We start from the raw sequence: 24380 nt of genomic DNA, 5'->3' as shown, positions 1-24380 counted from the left end.
AGCAAGAATAAGAAAATGAAAACGAAAAAAAAAGAAACGTCATCCACTCGAGTGTAGCACGAAGCTGCAAAGGAAGCCCAAGCGGTTTCTCAGAAAGAGCGCTTCCCAGTTCAATAAAATTTCGTCTGATCCGGGAACCGAACCCGGGACTAATGCATTTCCAGGGAAATAAATGTTCCCAGGCAAATAAATTTACATTTCCAGGAAATAAATGACTCTTATAACCGACACACTTGCCAACTTCTACGATTTTGTGAGAACATTGCCGTGGCCGAATTCATGTAGCTTTTCGTTCGTTAGAGCTCTTTGCCACTGGCTGGCTGTCTTCGCTAATAATATGATCGGCATCGGTATTGGCTGAAATTTGCTCTAAGAAGCAATTATAGTGTAAGAGATTTTGTGTTAATACGAACCCCGAGGTTCAAAGCTTGCTTACGGTTAATAATTTATGATTTTATGATGTACGTCTTGTTTAAGGCAGAACTGATTTCGAAATAATATAAATGCCGTGACTGACCAATTTTTTTCGGAGCAATGCACTTCGCTTATTCGTCGACTACTTGGACCTATACGCGGAGCAACGACACCAATTTACGGAAATGGACCTGCACTGACAAGATGATCTTACGCTGGAATTGTTCGTAAGAGAAAATTCCAGCCAATCTTCATGCTGAACATACTTTTAGTGAAGACGACTGGCCAATGGCAAGGAGCACTTGCGAACGAGAATTTTTTGGGAATCAGGCCTCTAATGTATAACGGCAGCCGACATTCCGGCCACCGTCAGGTAAGTACTTCATAAATAACACTTTATAAACATTTCTATTTGTAGTGCAAAATATTCTTGCTGCAACTATATAGAGGAGAGTACATGTTCACAGCATACCCCTCCCCCCCGTCACCTCCCCCCCCCAAAAGAAAAAAAGTTAAAAAATCTTTGATAAACAACAAACTTCTTGCTGCAATCAATTCTTTAGTATCTTTAATGAGATTTTAGTATTTCTCGGCTCAGAGTGTAGCATTTTTCCGATTGTAAGGTTGGCAGGCTTGCAACCAGTTGGAGCTCGTAACCCGTGTCGAGGCTTTTACGGCGCTCTGCAGCATGGCGTCATTCTGAATGCTAAATTCAGCTAAAATGTCACCTGATTGTGGCTGAGAGGTAGTAATGAAAGCGCATCAACGAGCTACAAGTGCCTCCTTGGCCATACAGAAACACTTGAGCTACGATCAGTGTGTCACCTGTAACAAAAGGCGAACATAATTTAAAAAAAATTAAGAAAGGACTACTTAGTGGTTGCAGGGGGAGATCACTGTTTGCGAAAACTGACGCTGCATAGTGATGTCCGAAGTGTTGCACTGGCGTAATACAACGAGCACTGAGCTTTAACGGAACTGTGGGTTTGGACCTGTCATCCATGTTAGCACATAGGCGACTGCTGCAGCCATGGTTAAAGACTTCGAGGGTGTCCTGAGTTCGTGCAGCGGCGTGTAGAGAGAAGTTAGACGTTGATCGAACTGTCCGTCGAGGCAGCCTTAACGTGTTTATGATTACATTCATTGTAGCTTTGAACATAAAAATGAAAGATTGTATGTTTTTTCTAACATCATTCGTATTTTTATTTTCTTGCTGTACAACGGAGAGGAATGGCACAGCCGAGGTAGTTTGTGCCTTATTCTCTCACAGAACCGATTTATAACAGAAAGAAACAGCATTAAATCATTTCGAGGAACGGCTGCCTAGCGCGTCTGGTTTTTCATATAACGACAATTTCGTCCGCGTAACAAGCTTCGTATAGTGTTGCCTTGCCAAGCACCGCGTGCGTTTTGCTGACGAAATGAAAGAAAAATATTGTTTCGCTGCAGCGGGCCCGCACTGTGGAGAGACGTATCTCCCCCGGAGAACGCTCGGCCGGGCGTGGGAGGGCTTGTTTCGTTTCGAGCAAGTGTCGTCTCGAGATAATCGATCACACTCCTCCAGTCGATATTTCTCAATCGTTACGACAATCGCCGATGCGATGCTCGAGATTGCTGCACGAGAAAAATAAACAATAAAACGGAAAACGCCTTTATCAGATACAAAATGGCCGAGACTGTCCCTTGACCAGCTTGAAAACACCTCCCACTGCCCTCCCCGCTCCCCCCCTTTTTTTTTCTTTATTTCTTTTTTTTCCAGCACGCGTTCTCGGATGATTGAAAAGCTCATGGGCTTGCAGTTGCGTTGTTTGTTATTTTTCCAGTTTAAACACCAAATATATACTTAAACATTGCAGCATGCCATATATATATATATATATATATATATATATATATATATATATATATATATATATATATATATATATATATATATATATAAACGAGAAGAAAGGGGGTTAACCGAGGGGCCCGATATTTATTAGTCATATCATGAAAAGCCAACAAACACTGACACCAAGGACAACATAGGGGAAATTACTTGTGCTTATTAAAGGAAATAAAGAAACGATAAATTAATGGAAATTAAAGTTTCCATTAATTTTAATTAATTTATCGTTTCTTTATTTCCTTTAATAAGCACAAGTAATTTGCCCTATGTTGTCCTTGGTGCCAGTGTTTGTTGGCTTCTCATGATATGACTATATATATATATATATATATATATATATATATATATATATATATATATATATATATATATATATATATATATATATATATATATATATATATATATATAGATAGATAGATAGATAGATAGATAGATATATATATCCTAACGAGCCAGCAAAGGACACCACGGACAGCATTTGGATAATCACTTGTATTTATTAATTGAACTAAAGAAAGGGCAAGTTCATGGAAATGAAAGTGGGAGAAAATTGCTAAGAGCATCGCACGCGTAATGCGAAGACGTGGGTTCGTATCCTACCTGCGACCAGTTGTTTTTTCATCAACTTTCATTTCCAATAATTTATCATTTCTGTAATTCCTATAATAATGAAAAATGGTTTTCCCTGTGCTGTATTTGGTGTTTTTGGTGTTGAATTCTCATGATATGACTAATAAATATCCGGCCCCTTGGTTTCCTTTCTTCTCGCTCATTTATACATATACGTTAGAGTACGTGAAAGAGAGAAATAGATTTGTCGAAATAATAAATGAGGGTATCAGAGTTAAGTTTGCGATAAACTTCATGTTATTAATAAAGCGAAGGGAAAAATAAAAAGGGAACGGAGAAAAGGCAACTTACCGCCGGTGCCAGCCGAACTCACAGCCTTCGCATCACGTGTCCGATGCTCTGCTACTAATTCAGATATGGCGGCGGCTCTTTCTCAGTGCACTTTTGTTGGTATTTGTGTACACATACTAAACCCGATCCTGGTGTACTGTATAGCCTCCGTGGAAGCTTTCGCACCGGCAACAAGTTGTCTTTCCTTCCACATTAATTTCTCTTTACTTTTCTTAGGCATATGACTTCATGTTATAGCTGCGCAGCGCGAAACAGACAAACAAGAAAAACGCGCGCACGAGGTAAAGAAAGGACAGGAAGAGCGCTGAGCTGTCCTTTATTTGTCTCATGTCCGCGTTTTTCTCGCTGTGCAGCTGTAACGTAAAAAAATACAAAGAGAGGGAGAAAGGCAAAGGAAAGACAGGGAGGCTAACCAGAGATTATTTCCGGTTGGCTACTCTGTACCGGGAGAGGGGTAAAGGGATGCGATAGGTGAGAGAGAGAAAGGGAATAAACAAAAAAAAAACACCCCACACGCATACATAAAATACAGAACTATTTCTGTGGGCACTGTTACGCAGTCTGCGAAGGCGTTCCTAGTGTTACACGGTGTCACCGTCCTATCCTACTCGTATATATGTCACACAGTGTACGGTCACAATTTGTTACAAAGTCCGGAGTCTTTTAAATAACGCAGCAGCGCCTTCATAGCGGCTCGCACTGATGTTCGCGTAGGCCTGTTTCCAAGGATGCTGTTTTCCGTTAATGGGCGCTTGTCCAGTTGGTCTAGGGTGGCTGAGAGGGCTGCTCCTTGCGGGTTGAAATGAGGGCACTCACTAAGAAGGTGCACGATTGCTTCGTTGCACCCGCGGAAGTCACAATTTGGGCTGTTGGCCATTCCGATAAGAAAGGAGTACGCATTTGAACATGCTACTCCAAGCCATTAAATGGCTTAGAAGGGTGCAGTTACGTCGTGGAAGGTCGGGGCGGAATACGGAGCTGTAAATTAGGGTCCAGGGTATGAAGGCGTGCACTTGTGAACTCGGATGAATTCCATTGAGCTCACCTAAGCTTCCAAGGCTCTGAGGAGTATGAAGCTTATCGCGAATTTAGGCCTAATTTATAATTGTCGTAAACTTCAATTTAAATAATCACCCAGCTTACCCTATCGTTTACTTGGCTGCATTGCCTGGCGACTACACGTGGTTGTTGCCAAAAAAAAGTTGTGGCGCTCGGTTTTCCTGATGTTGTCGGTCACATACATGTGCGTACGTAAACCCTTGCAATTGTTTAATAGGATCGCGCGAGCACCGACTGCAGGGATTTTCAGCGGCCTTCTAGCGGCGAGGGCGCGCATGGGCGCGTGAGGGATGCATGGGCGTGCAAGATGATTTACAATTCGAATGTATTCTGCTGCGCAGTTTGCTTCAAGAGTGCCCCTCGCCACTAGAAGGCCGTCGGCTATGTATTTACATATGACAGCGCGCGGCAAACATTCACCTCCACCGGCTGATACATGACCCTAATAGTCATGACCCTAATATGCTCGAAAGGCACGCTAATAGTGATCTTTCTCAGATGTGCCAGTGGTTTTTTACAAAATTAATTAATAACACACACCTCAAAGACTAAATACAATGTGTTCTCTAGTCCATATAAAAATTCATTTAGCACAAATGAGTTACGAATAGGCGCAAACCCCCTCGAACGACTCGATCAACAGGTATATCTTGGTATAACTCTAGATGCAGCTCACAATTTTAATCCTCATATAATTCGAGTAAGCAGCAAATTGAGACGGGCCTGCTTTGTCCTAATAAAAGCTAGAAAGTTCTTCTCGCTTCGCACAATAAAAACTTTTGTATTATTGCCTTTTTCAAAACAATATGACTTACTGTGGGGAGTCCTGGGGACTTACGCATAACACGTACTTAAATCAAATAGTAATTTTACAAAAAAGTGCACTTCGAATAATAACACATAGTAAACACACAGATAGATCCGCTCCGCTCTTTCGTCACTTAGACATTACATCTTTCTTTGCTATGCGGGATTTCAAACTAGCTTGTGTGGTTATACATATACTAAACCATAACATCCCACTATCATCATCTGTTTTTGTATATCCATCTCGTCCAACTAGAAATTTATTCAGTTGTCGTTTTAACCTTCCAGCTGTTAATAATGTGTACGGTAAGAAGAACTATCGCCTGTGCCGCTGCTAAAATTTGGAACCAACTGCCTGCTAACTTAAAAGAAGGTCAACTCTCAATCGCCGATATAAAAAAAATTTTCCGGAGCCAGCAATATTTGACTCCACTATAAGTCTGTGGTTTTCTTTGATGCATTCTTCCTTTTATTTTGTCCTCCGAACTATTGTATAATTTCTTGAGCATTTCGCCTTCCTTTGTGTATAACTGTCGCATAACTGCTGTTACATGAATCCTGTGTAAAATACTGAGTTGTCTCGCTACAATTATTTGTTCGCACTTCCTGCATGGGCCCAAGTCTAGCCGAGAAGGCTAAGGGCCCAGATGATTCACATGTACTTCTGATTAGTCGTTTGAATAAACTGATTTTGAATTTGAGATACACGGAATGGCCTTTGCTGCTCTCTAGGCCCACGGCCATGCCAGTGGGCCCTAGTGGTCCTCTGCGCCATGAAGCCAACAAGGGTAGGGCCAATGAAACCGGTGGCACTACGGGCAAGCAAGGAGATGGACACAATGAGAAGCAGAGCGTACAGGAAATGCTGAAGCACCTGATGCAGTCAATGCGCGTGATTCTCGGTGGTCTCCAGAATCCGGCCGCTAAATGTGCCCTGCAGGTGCTGGCCGTGCTGGAGTCGCTTATCGCAGCTTTTTACATTTCATAAAGCTTTTGTTTGGCGCTTGTGCTGCTGACGCAGGGGAAGCCCACTCACCAGCTTCGTCCTAGCGCCTTTAAGTTCACTTGAATTGGCGACCACTGAGTAGATACGGAACCAGATAGTGGCTTCATGAATGAGCTTTCTGAATGTTTATTATCAGAATGCTGAACTTGCTTTCGCCGTGGCGCATCCCTCTTTCTGTGTAATCATCATCCCTCATCACACCTTTATGTACCCGTTCCCCCTCCCCCTGTGCAGAGTAGCAGGCGAGCGCGTTAGCTCAGACCGACCTCTCTGCCTTCATTCAAATAAATTAACTCTCCCTCTCTATCTATGGTTCGTGCACTACAGATGGGGACAAGCGACAAGCACAGAGTACGAGAACTTTCAGAAGTGGATTCAAATACGGGACGAGCAGTTACTTGCGCTCAAAGGAGTTGCCATCACCGCCTTTGTTCTTATAGAGCGTGGTAGGTAACAAACGCCGTCGAGCTCTGAGAATCGTATTGAAGTGTTCAGGGCGTTGATTAATTCAATTCAACTCACAGCGAGAGCGTCACCGGGAGGTCCCGGCTGCGGTTTCACGAATAAATTCGATTTTTCGTAGCGGCATGGAGCCTTTGTAATGCGAGAGACACGAAACCGTATCCGGTCGCGATGAAAGAGGAAAGAACTTTGCATTAAAAGTCCGTTCACGTTTGGCAGCGGTGCACATTAAAAGAACCCGCGTGCTGCCCTTTCCCTGCGGGTTTCAGCAGCGAGAATATGAAATCAGCGGGGCGATAACGCAGTGTGAAAAGAATCAGTGCGACGCGGGGGTATAGCTTGAACCACTGCGAAAGAAGTCCGCGTCACACACGTGCAGTGAACTCGTCAGGCAATGAATATTCGCTCACGCAGGCAGAGAAAAATTCGGAGCGTTGGGCTCAAGCGGGTGCAGTTACGTTATATCCCCGTAGTCATAGAATGACGCAACGTACCCGCCCGGCGATTCAAGAAACGCCATCGCTGAGCACGTAGAGAGTGCCAGACGTGATACTAAGTGGGCTGATGTCGAAACTTTGGCGACGGAACGAAAGCTGTTTTCTGGGCTATATATCCTTAAAACTGAGATTACTCGATATACGTTTCCAGTGCCTGAGAAACGACGGGCATCGCCATCTGACCGAAGCCAAACCACGTTGACCGGTACGCAAGCCTTCATAAGATGGCTCCTTTCCTGCCAATGCTCACTGTGAACAAGGCGTTTCCAGTTTTGGTCTGTCACAACTAAGCAGAGTGACAACTTCCGAAGTATATAGAGTTTCGCATTCAAGCGAATAGCGCTGGAAACAAAAGAAATCCAAGAACATAATAAAAACACTGTATGGTCCCACTAAAATGATGAAAGCGGGCAGATTAACCGGAGCTCACTAAACGTAGGTGATTCATTTGGACACAAACTTCTGGGCGCCGTGAAAAACTTCAACTCACAGCTGGCGACACGCTTAGCCCAGTCGATGGTCTCGAGGCAGGAATGACGCGGCTGACAACTGCTCCTTTATTTATCCGGCATCGTCGCGGGTTACTGAACAACCCGTCGTCGTTGCAACAATTCTAGAATGTGCAGTCCGCCACTCTCTTGGCGAGAGCGCTCGAGCACCGCCTTGCAAAGGAAGTGAAGAGTAATACCGAAGCAACTACTACATTCACATATACCGTGCTGAAAACTGCGTGACTTTGGTGTCTAGGAGCCTATCGTCGCTCAGAAGCTCAGCTTTTCAAATCGAGCAGCAACGCAAGAATATGGCCTTTCTCAGCCTCTCAGCGCACTGCTCGAGCATCCTATATGCAAAATTGAGACTGACCAGACTGCATCCGTTGTTGTAGCAATATCGAGGGAAATGTTCCATCTAATTTTAGCTACGAACTCGTGGCGATGATAACACGATGTTTCGTGTGCGTCTTGCGTAGAAGCAGCAATGTGATAACAGTAATGCTATAGCGACCGCATAACTTTTCCTTCCTTTTTATTTCTTATGATGCGGAAAAAGCATCAAAATCGAGTTTAACGTCCCTTAGTAACACCGGGGGCTAAGTAACACCCCCGAAGTTTATTAACATGCGCCTAAAAATCTAAGTACACAAACAACTTTTTTTTTTACATTACGCTTCCATAGAAATGTGGCCGCCACGGTCGTTAGTCGAACCCCCGACTTCTTGCTCGGGAACGGAAACACCACATTCACTGTGCTACCACGGCTGGCGAAAATACATAACAGGCAGAACAAATACATGCGTTCAATGTGCTTCTATGACGAATAATTCCGCACGATTGTATTGAAAAGGGAGGAAATAATTACAAACATCATTCTATGCTATAACTGTTTCATAAAATATTTAAGACTGCGCACTGCGTCACGCATGTGGGTATAGTGCAGACATCATGACCTGTATTCGCAAAAAGCTAGCGCGCTAGAATCGCTCTTAAGAAAATATTCCAGCCAATCCTGATGCCGGACATATTATCAGCGATAGCGACCGACCAATGGCAAGGAACACTTACGAAGGAAATGCTTCCTGAATTGGGCCCCAGTTCATAGTTATTACTAAGGAAATTTTTTTGCTTTACAACAGAGAGAAATATAGTAGTGGAGAATTTTTAATTTTCGATCTCTTCACAGCACACCAAACTAATTGGCGTCAATATGCTCAAATGGGATAGAAAAACAATGAAACTGCCTGAAATATACAAGTTTCAAGTTTTCAAGTTTTGTTCATCAACGATGTCGGTTTTGCAAAGAATTGTATACAGAATTAGCACTACACAGGGAGTCCCAAAGTTAGAAACTGTCAGGGGGACTCCAATGGCACGAATCAGTGGCGATCGCTGGAATTGCTTTTAAGGGGGAACTGGGGGAATGGAGGTGGGAGGGGAGGCTGGGCAGGCCTCCCCTCCCACCTCCATTCCTCATGAAATGATAACCTGATCGAACTGACACTCAATCTACCGCTGTGTGATAGTGTCATTGCCAGACCTATCGCATTGGCTTGGGGACACAGCCTCCGTAAAAATTTTGCACCCTTCGGAACCTACAGGGAACGAAGAGAGAGAGAGAGAGAGAGAGAGAGAGAGAGAGAGAGAGAGAGATAAACAAGAGGTGAAAGGCAGATCACACTAACACAGAAATTTCCTTCTCATCTTTCGATCCCCTTTCCCATTTTGCCAGTGCATGGTAGTCTACCGGGGTCAGCCTGGTTAGCCTTCCTGCTTTCCCTGTATGACTTCTCTCTCTCTCTTTCTCAAGGGGGGGGGATAATGCCCAATTTTCTTTTAAGATACGTAATCTTATACTAGCTTCTGTGGAAAGCCGCGCACTGGGGTAACGGAGCATTGAAATAATCAATGAGCTCAGAATACATGGTCTATGTGTATATGCCTAACTTTAACGAGAAAGCGATTGCAGGAAGAGACTGTGCATTTTAAACAAATGCCCTCATTATATCATTGCACCATCTACTAATCACTACAAGCTTGTGAACGTGTCCTTCACTCTTGCTACGTCTGTGCTTTTGCTTTTGTCTGCATTTCATTATTTTTTTCTATGCTTTTTGATTTGCCGCGTGCGCATGGGTGCCATGGTTCCTCTACAGATGCTGATGACCGATGACCGCAAAATACCTGAAGAATAGCAGCTGGACGATCTTATTTGTACTTGGCTCGATTTCGTCGGTTTCGCGCTAGGTTACGCTCAACATACTCTGCGTACGACTGTCATGATCATAACGCACCACCATCATGATAATATTAATTATTACAGTCCTCGTTAACAATACTTGCTTAAAAAGAGGAAGCGAAACTGCCTCTTGCACGTTTGCAACGAGATATTCTGATGCTAAATATTGGTGGCTGTACGATTCGGGTGAGTGTCTTGCTCCTTTCAGCTGCTGGACGGTGTAGTCAGGCGCCCATTGTTAATTACGCTTCACTTCTAGCTGAATATATATATATATATATATATATATATATATATATATATAAAATGATAACCTGATCGAACTGACACTCAATCTACCGCTGTGTGATAGCGTCATTGCCAGACCTATCGCATTGGCTTGGTGACACAGCCTCCGTAAAAATTTTGAACCCTTCGGAACCTACAGGGAACGAAGAGAGAGAGAGATAGAGAGAAAGAAAGACAGAGAGAGATATAAACAAGAGGTGAAAGGCAGATAGGTTAGCCAGATTAAGTGTCCGGTTTGCTACCCTGCACAGGGGGATGGGGCAAGGGCAGAAAATACTGTCAGGGTTGCTACTATACACTTAGCGCAAGAAATAGAAGATAGGATAGGGCACGAAGGAGGCCCGTTGAAGAAGCTATCACGTCTTGACGCAACGAGCTAATTCTTTTCTTCCGCCAAACGAAAACACCCAGGAAGCAGTCGTGGAACCGCCAAATTAGCAACACCGACTGCCTCAGTGATCGCGTTAATTCCGTCGTGCGTGCAATCCCTTCGTTGCTCGCCGCACCGTTGGAAGCCGGTGGATTAGCCCTGCCCGGACGCGTTCTCGCGTAAGCCGCCGGGAGCGGCCGAGCGCATGTAAGCTGCCGTGAATGAGCGGGGGAAAAAAAGAAAAGAAAGAGAACGCACAGAACAGAGGCAGCTGCGTTTGCCTGTTTTGATGAAAATGACGTCACAGTTGACGGTTGGCTGCATCATGTTCGCAGGCTCTACCGTCCTTCCCTCTGAAGCAGGACCCAACAATGAGCGAGGTGTGCGTTGAGAGAATTCTATCTATCTATCTATCTATCTATCATCTATCTATCTATCTATCTATCTATCTATCTATCTATCTATCTATCTATCTATCTATCTATCTATCTATCTATCTATCTATCTATCTATCTATCTATCTATCTATCTATCTATCTATCTATCTATCTATCTATCTATCTATCTATCTATCTATCTATCTATCTATCTAATCTGTGGGCAGGCGCTTGCCTGTCTCGTTATCGAAGCAGATAGCTATTAGGTCACCCTTGTGCTACTTTGTTCAAATATAATGCCGACCAATCGATCTTTCGTCTCTGTGGTTGATAAGTAGCAATAGGTGCTGCTCTCTAGCAAGCACGTATCAGTAACGACTATAGGCTGTCCATCCGCACTTCTTTGCGGGGATCCGAAAAATGATTCTTGCTGCGTCAGCCCTACGGCAATCTGCGAGGCGGTGGTATAGTTCCGTGAAAGAAAAAGTCATGGGAAAAATTCGCTAGGAGATGCGCCAGATGTAAGTGCACGTGCGAGTCTGAAAGTACCTCTTTGACTCGACAGTTTATTTACATTTTGTAGGTGTCGTGCCGGCCACGTCAAACATTGAGATCAATGAGGGTCCGCCATGATATGCATTCTAAAAATTTAACCACATATTTCCACAAGTTTTGCCCTATACTCAGCCACTTATCAAGCTTTCTTACGTGTGTAGAAAATATCATCATGGAAATCATACCTTTGGAAGTGACAAATGTATTTCGTTACAACGAAACAGCAGTAAAAGATATGGCGCCCGGCAGCATATTTATGCCTATCTTTAACACCGACTGTAATATAAGTATAGCCCGAAGCATATGTGTAGTGCTATAGCAAACGAGTCTGCCATCTTCCTTATTTAATGCCGTGCCACAAATATTTATTTTGTGAAGATGCATCTCTAGTGAAGTGAGGACGGTGTGCATTCTTTTATGAATGGCACTTTGCAAAACATCGAGAATTCAAGACACACGGAATTGCATCCACTTAATCTTGCTTCTTTGCTTCTGTATACGGCAAGTTACTGGTTATGCGACATACATAGTTACGCATACACTGCGGTGCCCTTCTTTATTTTCCTCTTATTGAGATGATAATAAATAAAAGCGCCTTTAACGCCATATATGCTGACGACTACTATTCCATTTCACTTAATAAGTAGTGTAAGATGAGAGAACGAAAGAGAAATGGCGTAAATTCTAGCACTAGTTAATACTTAAATGAAACAGAAGATATAGGGAAGAAATGCTGTAAATCTTCAGCGAAAAGTTGCAGTTGAACAATATCGATGGGTGTCAGGGGTACTACACAAGCATGTTTCACGCAGATGCACGAATGAGACACTCACAATTACGGATGATGCTGTGCAGTCAATATTAATGATTTGAGCCAGTGTCTTTAAACAGTTGAAGTGCGCTGACTGCCTCACGATACATTACTTTTCATGGCCATGGACCAAACTTTTCGGCAAGTGGAGGAGGTCCACTATGTGAGTCAAGTAAACGGTGTTCTAGTTCTAAGCGCTTTGAATCTGTAGTGTACTTGGAGAAGTCGGCCGAGGAGCAGGCGGTATACGCTCTGGTCGTGTTGGCCTCACGGACATACTGGATACGACACACTCGTATATATAGTAAGTGAAATCACTTCCAAGGTGTAGACAATGTAAGCGGGCGTCGACGCGTTGTGGAAGATGAGGATCAAGTTCGCACTCAGCTCATGGGTCAACTGCACGTGAGAATGATTTCTTTTGTGCTCTCTGTGCCGAAATTATAAGCCATCGCAGCGGAGGGCGACGAGAGCACTGTTGCAGTTTTTAAGGGCAACAGAATTGGCAGCACTATAAACATCTGTTCAGGCTTTAAGCCTGAACATGTGTTTATAGTGTGACCGACTGTTATTGTATGTCTATGCTCATTTCTTTCTTTATCTCTACTTTGCTGTCACTTTACCTCACCCTCGCCTCTCTCATCAGCGTAGGGTAGCAAACCGGATCTTCCTATCTGGTTAACCTCCCTGCCTTCCCCGTGGACTGGGACATGGATCGCTGCCACGAACCGCTTTAGTCAAAACACATACGATATCATTTCATTTGATTTCGCTACCTGAGGGCAACAGACTTGAGTGCCCGACTATAGACATCCTACACCTAAGTTCTCTCTGTCTCTCTTTCACTCCCCATTCCCCTCCCCACATGCAGGGTAGCAAACTGGACTCAGTCTGGTTAACATCCCTGCCTTTCCGTCTTCCCTTCTCTCTCTCTCTCTACGCAGTGACCCCCCGGAATCCACTGGAACGCCACATATTGTTTTTTAACCACGCAGCCGGAGTAAGTGCTTTCAGGAGAGCGTCACACCCGCGTCTGTTTGTCCCGGAGTGGTATTTTTCGATTCAAGTAAGAGGCCGCCAAACAATCTGCTATGATGACCGACTTTCATTGCGTCACTCATATTCTGATGAAGTCGATGGTCAGCAAACTGACTACAAGCCACGATGCTACCGACGACGACAGGTGTTCCAGCCGGCGCGCGTATTCGTTGCGCCCTTTTCGGTTGACACGATGTCCTCAGCAACGTATAGCACTGGGTCAGAGGGACTTGCTACATTCTCCCTCACCACATTTCTCGTTGAATGCCAATATATTCTGTATAAATGTGGCCTCCGCAGCGCTATTTCTCCCTCATAACCTCAATTAGAATGTCCAAACACGCTTGCTCTATTATCCATGCTTCAACCTTTGTGCCTCTTAACGTTGCGCCGATCATTTCACTCCAACGCTCGCGGCCCAGTCCGCAGCTTCTACTCAAGCTTCTCTGTTAGTCTCCTAGTTTCGGCTACTTTGGGCGGCGCAACGTGCTCGACGAATTCGTCAACTATAGCGCAAATTAGACACGCGTAACTGTGACGGGAAGCCGCCCTGAGAGGCGGCGCGTTGCCAGAGGCATGCACTTGAAACCTGCATTCACGAATCCTGTTAACGGTTCTGAGACGGCAAGAGGTATGCGCATCTCGAATTCTTCCCCTTCGCGATTTAAGTCGAATAAGTGTGCACGCGAACCGCATCTGATTTAGGCGTGGGTTTGTTGGAATCCCTCCTATTTAGGAGGGAAACGTAAGCCCTTGCTTTTTTTTTTCCGGCCCGCACGCATGGCTACGCAGAGAAGTCGCTTTGAACTAGACTTTTCTATGAAGCACAAGAACTCTGTTGACGGGTTACCGCGCCACCGACTGAAACAGAAAATAAAAAAAAATATATTTTTTTGCTTCAAAATAATAAGCAGGGGTGCAGAGGCGAGGGAGGCGCAGTTTGAAGTTATACTTTCAAAACTGAAAGCCGCTTAGCTGCCGTTCTCACAAATTCTGTTCATTTGATGTAGGTCATGACATGTCCAATATTTCTCAGCTGAAGTTGCTCCAAAGCATAACACGGTGTGTTAATTTGTTTATATTTCTCGAGGAAATGTTTCACATTGGTTGTGCGTTTACTGTTGTATAAGACTCACAGTGTATAAGACTCACAGTGTATAACATAAGATGATATATTTGCTTGAGCGCGGTTAAGTCGATGTTGACTTAAGGGTATTCATAACGGTGTTTCTTAGGATGGGTGCTTAAATTAGTTTTCATGTTGAAAATTTATAGTATCGATAGTTTTTCAATAAGTTCCAGTCTTAGGAACATTATTATATCTCTTCGTTGCAAACACGAGTTGAAACCTTCCTAATTGGCATCTTTCATATGTCTTAGTGTCCAGTAATTCACTTACAACCAAAATCATAGTCGATCACTGATTCTGCACAGGGCATGCGAGGATGCATATGCGGCTCTAAAATTGCGTGGAATTTGGCGGCACATGATGAGCCATAAAAAAAAAAAAGAATTGCAGTTTTAAGCAGCGAAGGCGATAAACTTACATCACCCTGCAATCCAGGCGTTCAGAATGTCCCCCTTTACGTTCTTCGACTACATTCCGTGTGCCGGCAGGGTTTAGTGGAGCTGAGACGGGCTCGCGAAACGGCTGCAGAATATATCACCTCGTACACTTCACGATTACTCAGTAACTTTCTCTCTCGACAAGCTTTAGAATGTAAAGTGCTCAGTTCGCGAACGCTGTACTGTGCGGCACGAAACTCTGAAGCACAGATTCTGAGGACTCTGGGATGACGAAGTTAACTTGTGCAACTTGAAGTGATAGTTCACGTCGGTGGACCTGCTGACTTTATCTATCATTAGCCGTTTCTCACAGAATGCCTTGCAAATAACTAGCGTTGGCTAAAGGACGCATGTCTCACGCGATTATTAAGCAAAACTCAGTCTGGTGGCATTGCTTACGACGCGCAAGGTGCACGTAAACGTATGCACAGCTCACTAACACTCACTAACAGCAGTCGTACGCGATATAGTACTTTATACACGTCCGCACGCACTTATATGAATTGAACTTGTTACTACAGACGCTGATGATACCGACAACTACTTTCCAACGACTTTCCCCCTGCGCACAGCATTTGGCTATAGCAACGGACCTCAGGCCGACCTCTCATATAAAACTTTTTATCTCACTTTCTTTCTCTCTCTCTCTGTTCCACTCACTGACTCGCAGGCAGCTTTCTTTTTTGCGCGTATGTGTTCAAGTTCTCCCCTTCTGCCTTTCTCTTCATGTCTATCTGGTATTCCGCTTCCCCCATGTACAGTGGGGGGAAGCGGATATTGCTTATTGGTTTAGCCCTTTTCTTTTCATGTAATTTACATCTGAAGCTTGAATTTAGCCCATCATTTCATCCCGTTACACGGCAATGTCAACGTACTGTGTTCCTCAGATGTTTACAAGACACTCTAGGAGTAACGAGATTAATTATCAGGCCCTAGCACGGTTCTCCAGTAGGCCTCGTGCTCAAGAGGCTCAGGGTAGCTAAGCGTATCATCCCTCCCAACTTCTGGAGCTTTGGAGCGAAGAAAGCGCTGAACGGGCCCCAATATGCGGTCGGAAGACAGGTCCTATTCCGAGCGCCGTGTCTTCCAAGATTTTGGCGAAGTGTGTACTCGTGTTTCCTTAGCAAGCATCCTTGCACTATCTGTTACGCTCCATTGAAAGGGGAGGAGATTCTTATGCATGGAAGCGAAACAGGCATTTTCTTCTCTTTGACCCCGGAAAACAATCTGCAGCTGAAACGCCATAGTTCTTCCATGGTTCTTACCGGAAGAAGCTGCCGTACACTACAAGGCACTACATGACGGCGCAGCAGCCATTGGTGGGCCCAGGTCGAACAGTGTGTTTGGGTCGCACTGTGGGAGTCGGCACGTTCGGGGGCGTACGCTGTACAAAATTAATGAGTGCAGCTCGATTGTCGCCTTTAGAGACTTGTTTAAGAAAAAACAATGAGAAAAAAAAAGAACTAACTGGGATCGCTGCTAAAAACGCTGCCGCGCTTTAAAGGCACACTGAAATGCTTGAACAGCTCTTTTAGACAGTTCTCTGGCGTCTGAATAATGTATGTGTATTGAACTGAACAAAACGCGAGAGCTTCTTGGAAAACAAGAATATCGTCGTTTTGCGGACGAAAACGGGGGAAATGCTGCTGTTAATAATTTGCTGGAGTTTCTTCATCTTCAAAAGAGCACGAAGGCGTAGCAGCGTTACATTTTGTCACGCGACGTTGCCTATGTTGACTAGGTAAGCCATCTGACGAATGCAGTTAGGGTGCGGTGATCGAAATTTATTTGTATCATCAAAACTCGCATTTCTGAATTGTGGGCCGTTCAACAAGTGCAGCATTTTCTGATCACTTGTAGAAGTTCTAACTGTGGAGGGTGAGGGCATGGTTTCTTAATTTAGTAAACATTAGCAGAATTTAATGACGAATGCCAGTGAAACTGTGGCTTTTAGATCTTAAAACCACGTCATGGCAAATCGCTTTGGTTATTTAGTAAAGCAATGAAGGGGGCTAGTTGGTGAACGTTCATGGTTATACTGCGCTCAGTTTTACAAACACGATACTAAGGAAGGACAGGACGTGGACGGACGAAGCGCAAACTACCAACTGTTTGATACTGTTAAAGAACGCGCTTATATACAAGGAGATATGGTGCGGGGGGGGGGGGGGGTTGGGGGCTACATATAAAAAGATATGACAAGGTGACGACATGTGATTATAGTTTGGGTCAGGCATACATCCTTCACATGCACCCGTTCGCCCTGGCGAACTCGACCTCAGCTTTGATAAGCGCGATGGACGGAGTGCTTACGCACGTCTCTTTTTCTTTAGCTATCGCAAGCGCCTCCCATATTTCTCGCTCCGTTTTTGTTTTTGATGTTCCGATGACTGTGGTGCTTTCTATTAGCGGGGAGCATTTGCACTGTTTGCAATGTGCGGCCAAGTTGCTAGGTGCTGTCAGAAGCTGGCACGTGTATTTGTGCTCCCGTAACCTATCGTTTAGACAACGTCCAGTTTGCCCAATGTATACTTTCCCGCAGTCTAGTGGGATTTGGTAAACAACTGAAGTAGCGCATTCCACGTACTTTTTTGCGTGCTTAGTCTGACAGACCGTACCACTAGGGTTGGCCTCTTTGGATCCTGCGTTCACCTTCTTGCACATGCCTTTTAGTTTTTGCGGGGCGGAGAACAGAACTTGAACGTCATGGCGTTGGGCTGTCTTTTTTATCCGATGTGACAAGCCATGGATGTAAGGCAACACCACGCGTTTTTCCAATTTTTTCTGTGTTTTCTGCCTTTTCCTGTTGGCTCTGATTTCGGGCAACAAGTTTTCACAGATTTGCACCACCATGCTGTTCGGGTACCCACTGTTTCTCAAGCGGCTTACTTGCAGATCGATGCTCTCCCTCACAGCATGGTGGCATGATTTTTCAATTGCTTGACTGATGCAAGCCTTGGCGATGCCTCTTTTAATGATTTTAGAATGGCAAGAGTCGTACCTCAGGATTTCTTTTTCTCCTCTAGTTTTGTAGCACCAGCACATGTGGGAACCTCTGATCCTAATGTTTATATCAAGGTACTGCAATCGACCTTCGGTAGGAGTCTCGTACGTGAACTCTAAACCTTCATGTGCTTTTTTGAACATGCTGATGACAGTTTCTACGCTACATGGATCGGTTTGGTTTTCTTTCATGCACACCAAATAATCGTCAACATATCTGAAACAGGTAGTTATGCGCTTCGTCCGTCCACGTCCTGTCCTTCCTTAGTATCGTGTTTGTAAAACTGAGCGCAGTATAACCATGAGCGCTTTGGTTATCATGAATACAGGGCATGTGACAAAAGACAGAATAAGGAAAGCATGACGATAGCATAAAGCAAAGATTCGTTGAGTACGTTCGCGACAGAGGCTCAGTTTCGCAAATGGATGAAACGCAGATTTTGGATGCGCAAAGTTGATCCAAATATAGTCGCTGGACGCAGCGAGAGAGCCGCCGGTGGAGGCCGGCCGAATATGGAGCCGGTGATTGGTCGTCGCAGTGGTGTGACGTCATAGTGTGCGGCAGAAAGAGGCTGACGATCGCGGGGTATGGCGGGGCAGAGTGTCGGGCAGCCTGGTAGTGAAATAGAAACTGTGAACAAAATAGCAAATAGCTGTTTGCTGTGGATGTCCGTCTCCTTAGGAAGAAAAAAGGAAAATTATGGTTACCGCATCAGTATCAACTCTTCATGGCTGCGTATATCTGTTATCCGAAGCGTGGCAGGAAACTTTCTTTCTTTCTTTCTTTCTTTCTTTCTTTCTTTCTTTCTTTCTTTCTTTCTTTCTTTCTTTCTTTCTTTCTTTCTTTCTTTCTTTCTTTCTTTCTTTCTTTCTTCTTACAAAGAAACAGGAAACGACGCAAAAGCGGATGCCAGAAATGCTTTATTAATCGTTACTGCTAACTGTCATTGTAAAACAAAGTGAAAGGACGATTGCATGCGCAGTAATTATTTGTTGTCACTGCTGACGTCTTTCTTACTGTCGGCGAGAATGGCGTAGTCTTCCCTGACCGTAACAACCACCAAGGTTATTGGACAAGCAGCACATCGGAAATGCCCGCAACGCCATTGAACAAAAGCCTATCAAGGATTGCGCGATGATCTGCTGCGCTACTTCAAAGAATACTCGCTTGGCGCCCCTGCACAACTAACAGCACCGATCGTCTTGGTCAAGGTTGCGAATGATACGCTATAACCACACTGACACTTCACTACCAGCGTGCTAGATCGGGAAAAGAAAGAAGGCGCGAAAGGCAGAGTGGAAACTCGTATTTGATGCACTAGAGAAAATAAAAAAAATATATATATATATAAAGAAAGAAAGACCGGATATGCACTGTAGCAACACATACTTGAAGCCCTGGAGAAAAAAAAAAGGAATGAAATAAATAAAACGCGTTATATACGTTTCACGATTCCGAACATAATGCGAGGCGTGTTTTGAGGCGGGAAATATTGGAGAAAAAAAATCGCATCATTTTTGTGCAAATATAGTGTATGTTCAGAAGATACTCAGATGATGTCATATTCGAGTTTGTTGTATACGTAAAAAAACTTGTGCAAAGTAAGAGAGAAACGACGGCTGCAGCGCCAGAGACTTCCCGCCTGCCAGAGGTACACAGGCACATTCCGTGCACGCGCGCAGACAGCCGACGAAGAGCATAATAAGGCGAAGTTGCTGGAAACCGGAGGTCGTTATTAAATGTGGAAACGATGGATGCCAGTTCCCAACTGCGTTCCCTCAGACGTCGCCTCCTGCGAATGGAGCGGTGGCGGCACAATAAGCGTAATTTACGATCTCGTGCACGTTGTCCAGCAGTTTATTAACGAGCCGTCTTATTATTTGTTGCACTACCAAAGCATGTCGTGCAGGCAGAGCGGTCATTCCCCGTCGCCGTTTCAATCTCCTCCTTATTAACCTCGCATGGAAGATATCCAACGAATTGGCTCCGCCTTTCTCTCTTCTCCGTCAGCACGTTGTCACCAGTGCTGTGAGTGGATAAGCGCGTGCTGGCACAGTTTCCCAAGCAGCCAAACTTCCTCAGCGGATCTGGATGCTTCACTCGCGTTTAGACTTCTTCCTTTTTCTTTTTATTCGAAAGCTTGCCCTGGAGGCATAAGAGGTTTGGTGTGCGCAAGTTATTAGTTGGTTACGTCCGACGAAATCTGACAAGGATCTATGGTGCGGTCCACAGATCCACAGGTGGCAGTCAGGTGGGACGCTTGGACGTAGCCCCACTTTTGACAGGTAGTGGCGCATTGGTGAGGGCAGTCCGGAACAATTCCACTAAGGGTAACTGTAGATCTGCGGGGACAGCTGTGTGAGGGAATAGCGGATGGGCCGCGTCGAAGGCAAGACTGCGGTCCAGGGCCCACAGGCAGGTTGCAGCTGACGTCACTGAAGCACACACATCTTAATGCAATCTTCTCGCGGCGGGAGAGACCGAGGAGGCTTTGATCCACATGGAGTTATGAACGCTCGTGGGGAACGTGGAAGGACTTCCTTTCATAGAGGCGAAGCTTGTATTGCCTCACTCGTGTCGGCGTCGGTGTTGCCGTGCGAAAAAACAACTCAAGCCGCGCGAAAATATAAATTTCTTGTCCGGCTTCGAATCGGAACCACCGACCTCCGAGTTGCGAGACCACAACGCTGACCGATTCAGCTACTGTCTGTGTGTTTTAACGCGATAGCGTTAAGGAGCTCGTGTCGCAGAAAATCCGGTGTCGTCGGCGTCGGTGTCGGTGTCGGCGTCCGCGGCGTTGGCCGTGAGCGATAAATCACGGCAGGCACTTCATAAATAAAAAGCAACTTCCAAGATGGGCTGGGTGGGAATCGAACCAGGCGCACATTTCGTTGTCGCGCCGAACGCTGCGTTGCTCGACGCTCACCGCGTCCGATGCGGGGCGCGTAGTCGCTGCGCCGTAGCCCATTGTCTTACACCCCTTGGCGGGTCGACGGAAACGCTGTCGCGTTCCACTCTTGAAGGCGAAGCTTAAGCGTCCTCCAATTTTTTTTTATTGATTGATTCAGCTGCTGTCGGTTCATCATACGAGCTCTTTAAAGTGGTGTTTTATATGCATGAAGTAGACGCAGCGCAAGGCGCGAGCCAATCACAGGCGTCCCCTCCCTACGGAGGAGGAGAAGGGGGTGATAGCGTATTCGCTCGCCTCGCACCCGCCGTTTCCCGCAAGTTCGGGTCTGGCAGTCAGATGGGGAGGCCGCGTTTGGTTCGTTCTGCCGAAGAGCAGGCTGCGTTGAAGGAACGGCTGTGGGAGCGGGCCGCGCGTCGTGCGTTCGGCCGAAGAACAGGCGGCGTTCCATGCTCACCGCCGAGAACTCGCTCGAGAATGGGCTCGTCGTCGACGTGCCGACCTCGCCGTGAGGGAGTGCGAAGCCGAGGCGCTACGACAACGAAGAGCCTCGCATCTCGAGTTTCGCTTGCACCCCTCTTCAGAGTAAAGGATGGGAGGCCATGTTATTTTCTTGAGCCATGTGTGCGCGAGGTGTTGCGGGAATAGTGAGCGTAGGTATATCACTGGAGTTTGGTGACTGGCTAAGTCTGCCTGGATTTGTCCTGGTGAAGATTAACGGGTATCCAAGCATCCAAACAATTCGCACGGTGCACGAACTTCTTCAGCCAAAGGCGAACTGTTCAATACTTAGTGATCGAAGGGTAAAATCAGGTTCCTTGGAGTCACATTACAGAATCAAGTGACTCGATTTCAATCATACAAAGATATAAATTAAGGAAAAGGAGGGAGGTTAACGAGAAAACAGTTCAATTTGCTACGCTGCAGTAGGAATAAAGGAAGGAGTTTTTAAAGAAATGAGAGGAGAGCAATAAAGATATTTATGGAAATGAGTAGAGGCACTGGGCAGTCGGCTGCTGTCAGAAGAAAATATATTAAGAGAGCAATCACAGCTGAACTATGTCCTGAAGGCAGCTAGAGCTCTAGCCTGCTTGTTGGGGTCTACGGGGCTGCGAGATACATGGTGCGATGGTAATGCGTGCCGCCTGTGAAGTTTGTTCGCTTATTTCCCCTTAAATGTAATCATTCTACGGTTGAATTCCTATTATCTGATCTGCTTGATGCAGCTCCGCTTTATGGATGGGTGAATTGTAGTTTTGGCTCGTTTAACTCACTCCCCGAGAAATCCACTCAAGGCGGCATATGCGTCTGCGCGGGTAAGGCGATGGGACGACCTCAGATATATCAGTGCCGCTTCATATTTTAACCGCACATGTCGACAAGCTCGGGGAGTTGGTATTGGTTGCGTAGTATGTAGGTGTCCTAAAAAAGAAAGAAAAAGGACCCGAATTGACAAATATTTTAGTTCCCAAGAATTATGTGCGATGTCATGTTCGAACACTGCCCTGTACTTACGAACCAGTCTGCCATACGACATATCTTTAAGTACGACGCAAATCACAAGGCCGATCTTGCGCTTCAGCAGTTTCTAAGAAGACGCTTCGGCAGATCAATAGCTTGGATACATCATTACTGAAGGCAAGTGGAATGTTTGCTCAGCTTGACCTCGAAAAAGTGCTTTGTCGATTTCAGTCAAAACAGGCGTTGAAGGAATAACATGTACGCCCATGCGGGTACTGGACCTTCACATTCTTTTCTAGAGCACCCGATGACAGTGCTGCAGCGTAGAGCGATCATTACTACATCTTCTGCGAGGTTGAAGACACCGCGATGAATACGCGCTCGGCTCCAGCACTCATGTGCCTGGCGCCGGTCGGGATTACTGCCTCCCAAATCGAGCAACAATGCAAAAACATGGCTTTCCTCGCTTCGCATTGCCGCACTCGATAGTTGCCGACAGAGGTACACGTGGATGTCTACACGTGTAAACAAGAACATGTACGTACAGATCCAATGTATTGCCCGCGACCAAACTGTCGCTGTAGGAACGCTGTTCAACACTTCGCCGCGAACCCTTTTAGGCGCGCTGAAAGATTCCGCTGCACGCGCGACTTTTCTCACAATGTGCTTTCGTCACCGAAACGTGCCAGCTGCGGCGACAATGATCGAGGAATCGAGCCCGACACGGGGCGGGGGACGTCGCCGTCCTCGCAGCGGACACGCGGCCCGAGCCGTTAGTCGTTTAGCCGCCATTTCGTCAGAGTCGCACGCCATCGTACGACGTCGTCGTCATGGGCGCCAACGACATCCTCTGATAATGTCGCAGGCGTGTACATTACCTCCCGATGGCTGGAGCCGGCGGAGTCTTCTGCGGGCTCAGCTACACGCGCCGTCTAATGAGCCTCCCCTCAGTTTCGGGAAGCCCTGCTAATGAATCGTATGGGGAAGACGGGTATACCGTCCCAAAGCTATTGCGTTATCAACGGAGCCTGCGCCTTTGCAGGGCCCAGACGCTGTTTTTTTGTTTCTTGACTAAATTGGGCACTCTAGGAGCGCGCATGCTTGGGCTGGTGACAGATAAATAGATAAAGCACGTTAGATTACCGTGACTACGAAGGAAAGCAGTAACTCGTTCCTTTTAATGAAACTTTCATATATAGCGCAGTGCACTGTAGCTTCACTGTTTAGGTGACAGTGAAGCTTATTTAGGAGCGAAGGAAGAAGAGAAGCTTGGGTTTCAGCGGCTTCTCGGTTTCTCCACTTTTCTAAGACCGCAAATTAAGCAGAGGTTCAGTGCTTGTCCAGTAGTATATATTAGGGAAAGAGTCAAGGCGGATGGGAAGATCCACTGAACTTTCCCGAATTACTGATGTTACGCACTTGTAGATTCGGTAGCTGTACTCCGTAATTGCCCATTAAGCCAGCCTTAATTTATTGTACACTATTCGTGTAGAGACAGAAAGTAGAAAGTACAGGGACAAAACCTAGCCGGCTATCGAACCTGCGACATCGTGGTCGGCAGCAGAATGCCACAGCGCTTAGCTGTGAACTACCACACGGAAAGTTTACGAACAAATGCGCCATGTCTTCATTGCGCATGATGTGTGCACAGTCGAAAACTTGCGTTACATTTTAATGCAGAGTGATACTTTTGTTTTCATTGCGATATTTGCTGTACGGACACTCGAGGCTTCGTACGCGCCGGCGCTGGGCTGCCCCGTACGCGACGTCACATGCGTGGTTCCCGCGCCGTGTGTTGGAGGTCACGTGACCCGCTGGCGAGTGTCAGGGTGGGCATGCGACGGCTGACCCAGAAGGCTGGTGGCTTGATGCGCGCTGTCTTGCCGCGCGTCCGGTACGACGCCCAGAGGTCACGTGGTCTAATGACTTTCGGAGGTGTAGAAGCTGCTGAATTGGTGAGGGGAGCGTCAACACGGAACGTTCGCTTTGGAACAAGCACGCGCTTTCCCTGCCGCAGGCGCTCCTCACCACACCAGCGTTACGATGGCGAGGGCTCGCGCGGTGAACCCTATTCATCTGTGTCCTTGGGGGCCCGACCCCACGCGCGTTTAGCTAGTAGGCGAATATTTACTGTGATGTGTGCTGCACATAAAACGATAAACTTCACAATGGACGCGCAATTACCTCACTGGAGGCATAGACCACGCCA

At 45.9% G+C, this 24380-nt stretch overlaps 1 protein-coding gene across 2 annotated transcripts in view; it reads left to right on the top strand.

Moving 5' to 3' along the window:
* mAChR-B (muscarinic acetylcholine receptor) overlaps positions 1-24380 on the top strand; it is a 127981-nt gene that overhangs the window by 26757 nt on the left and 76844 nt on the right. The gene's annotated exons all lie outside the window — the stretch shown is intronic.

This window comes from Dermacentor variabilis, chromosome 5 (assembly GCF_050947875.1).
Source record: "Dermacentor variabilis isolate Ectoservices chromosome 5, ASM5094787v1, whole genome shotgun sequence".
NCBI classification, from domain to species: Eukaryota; Metazoa; Arthropoda; class Arachnida; order Ixodida; family Ixodidae; genus Dermacentor; species Dermacentor variabilis.
The sequence above is the reverse complement of the archived record's forward strand: the minus strand, read 5'-3'. Positions and strand labels throughout refer to the sequence as shown.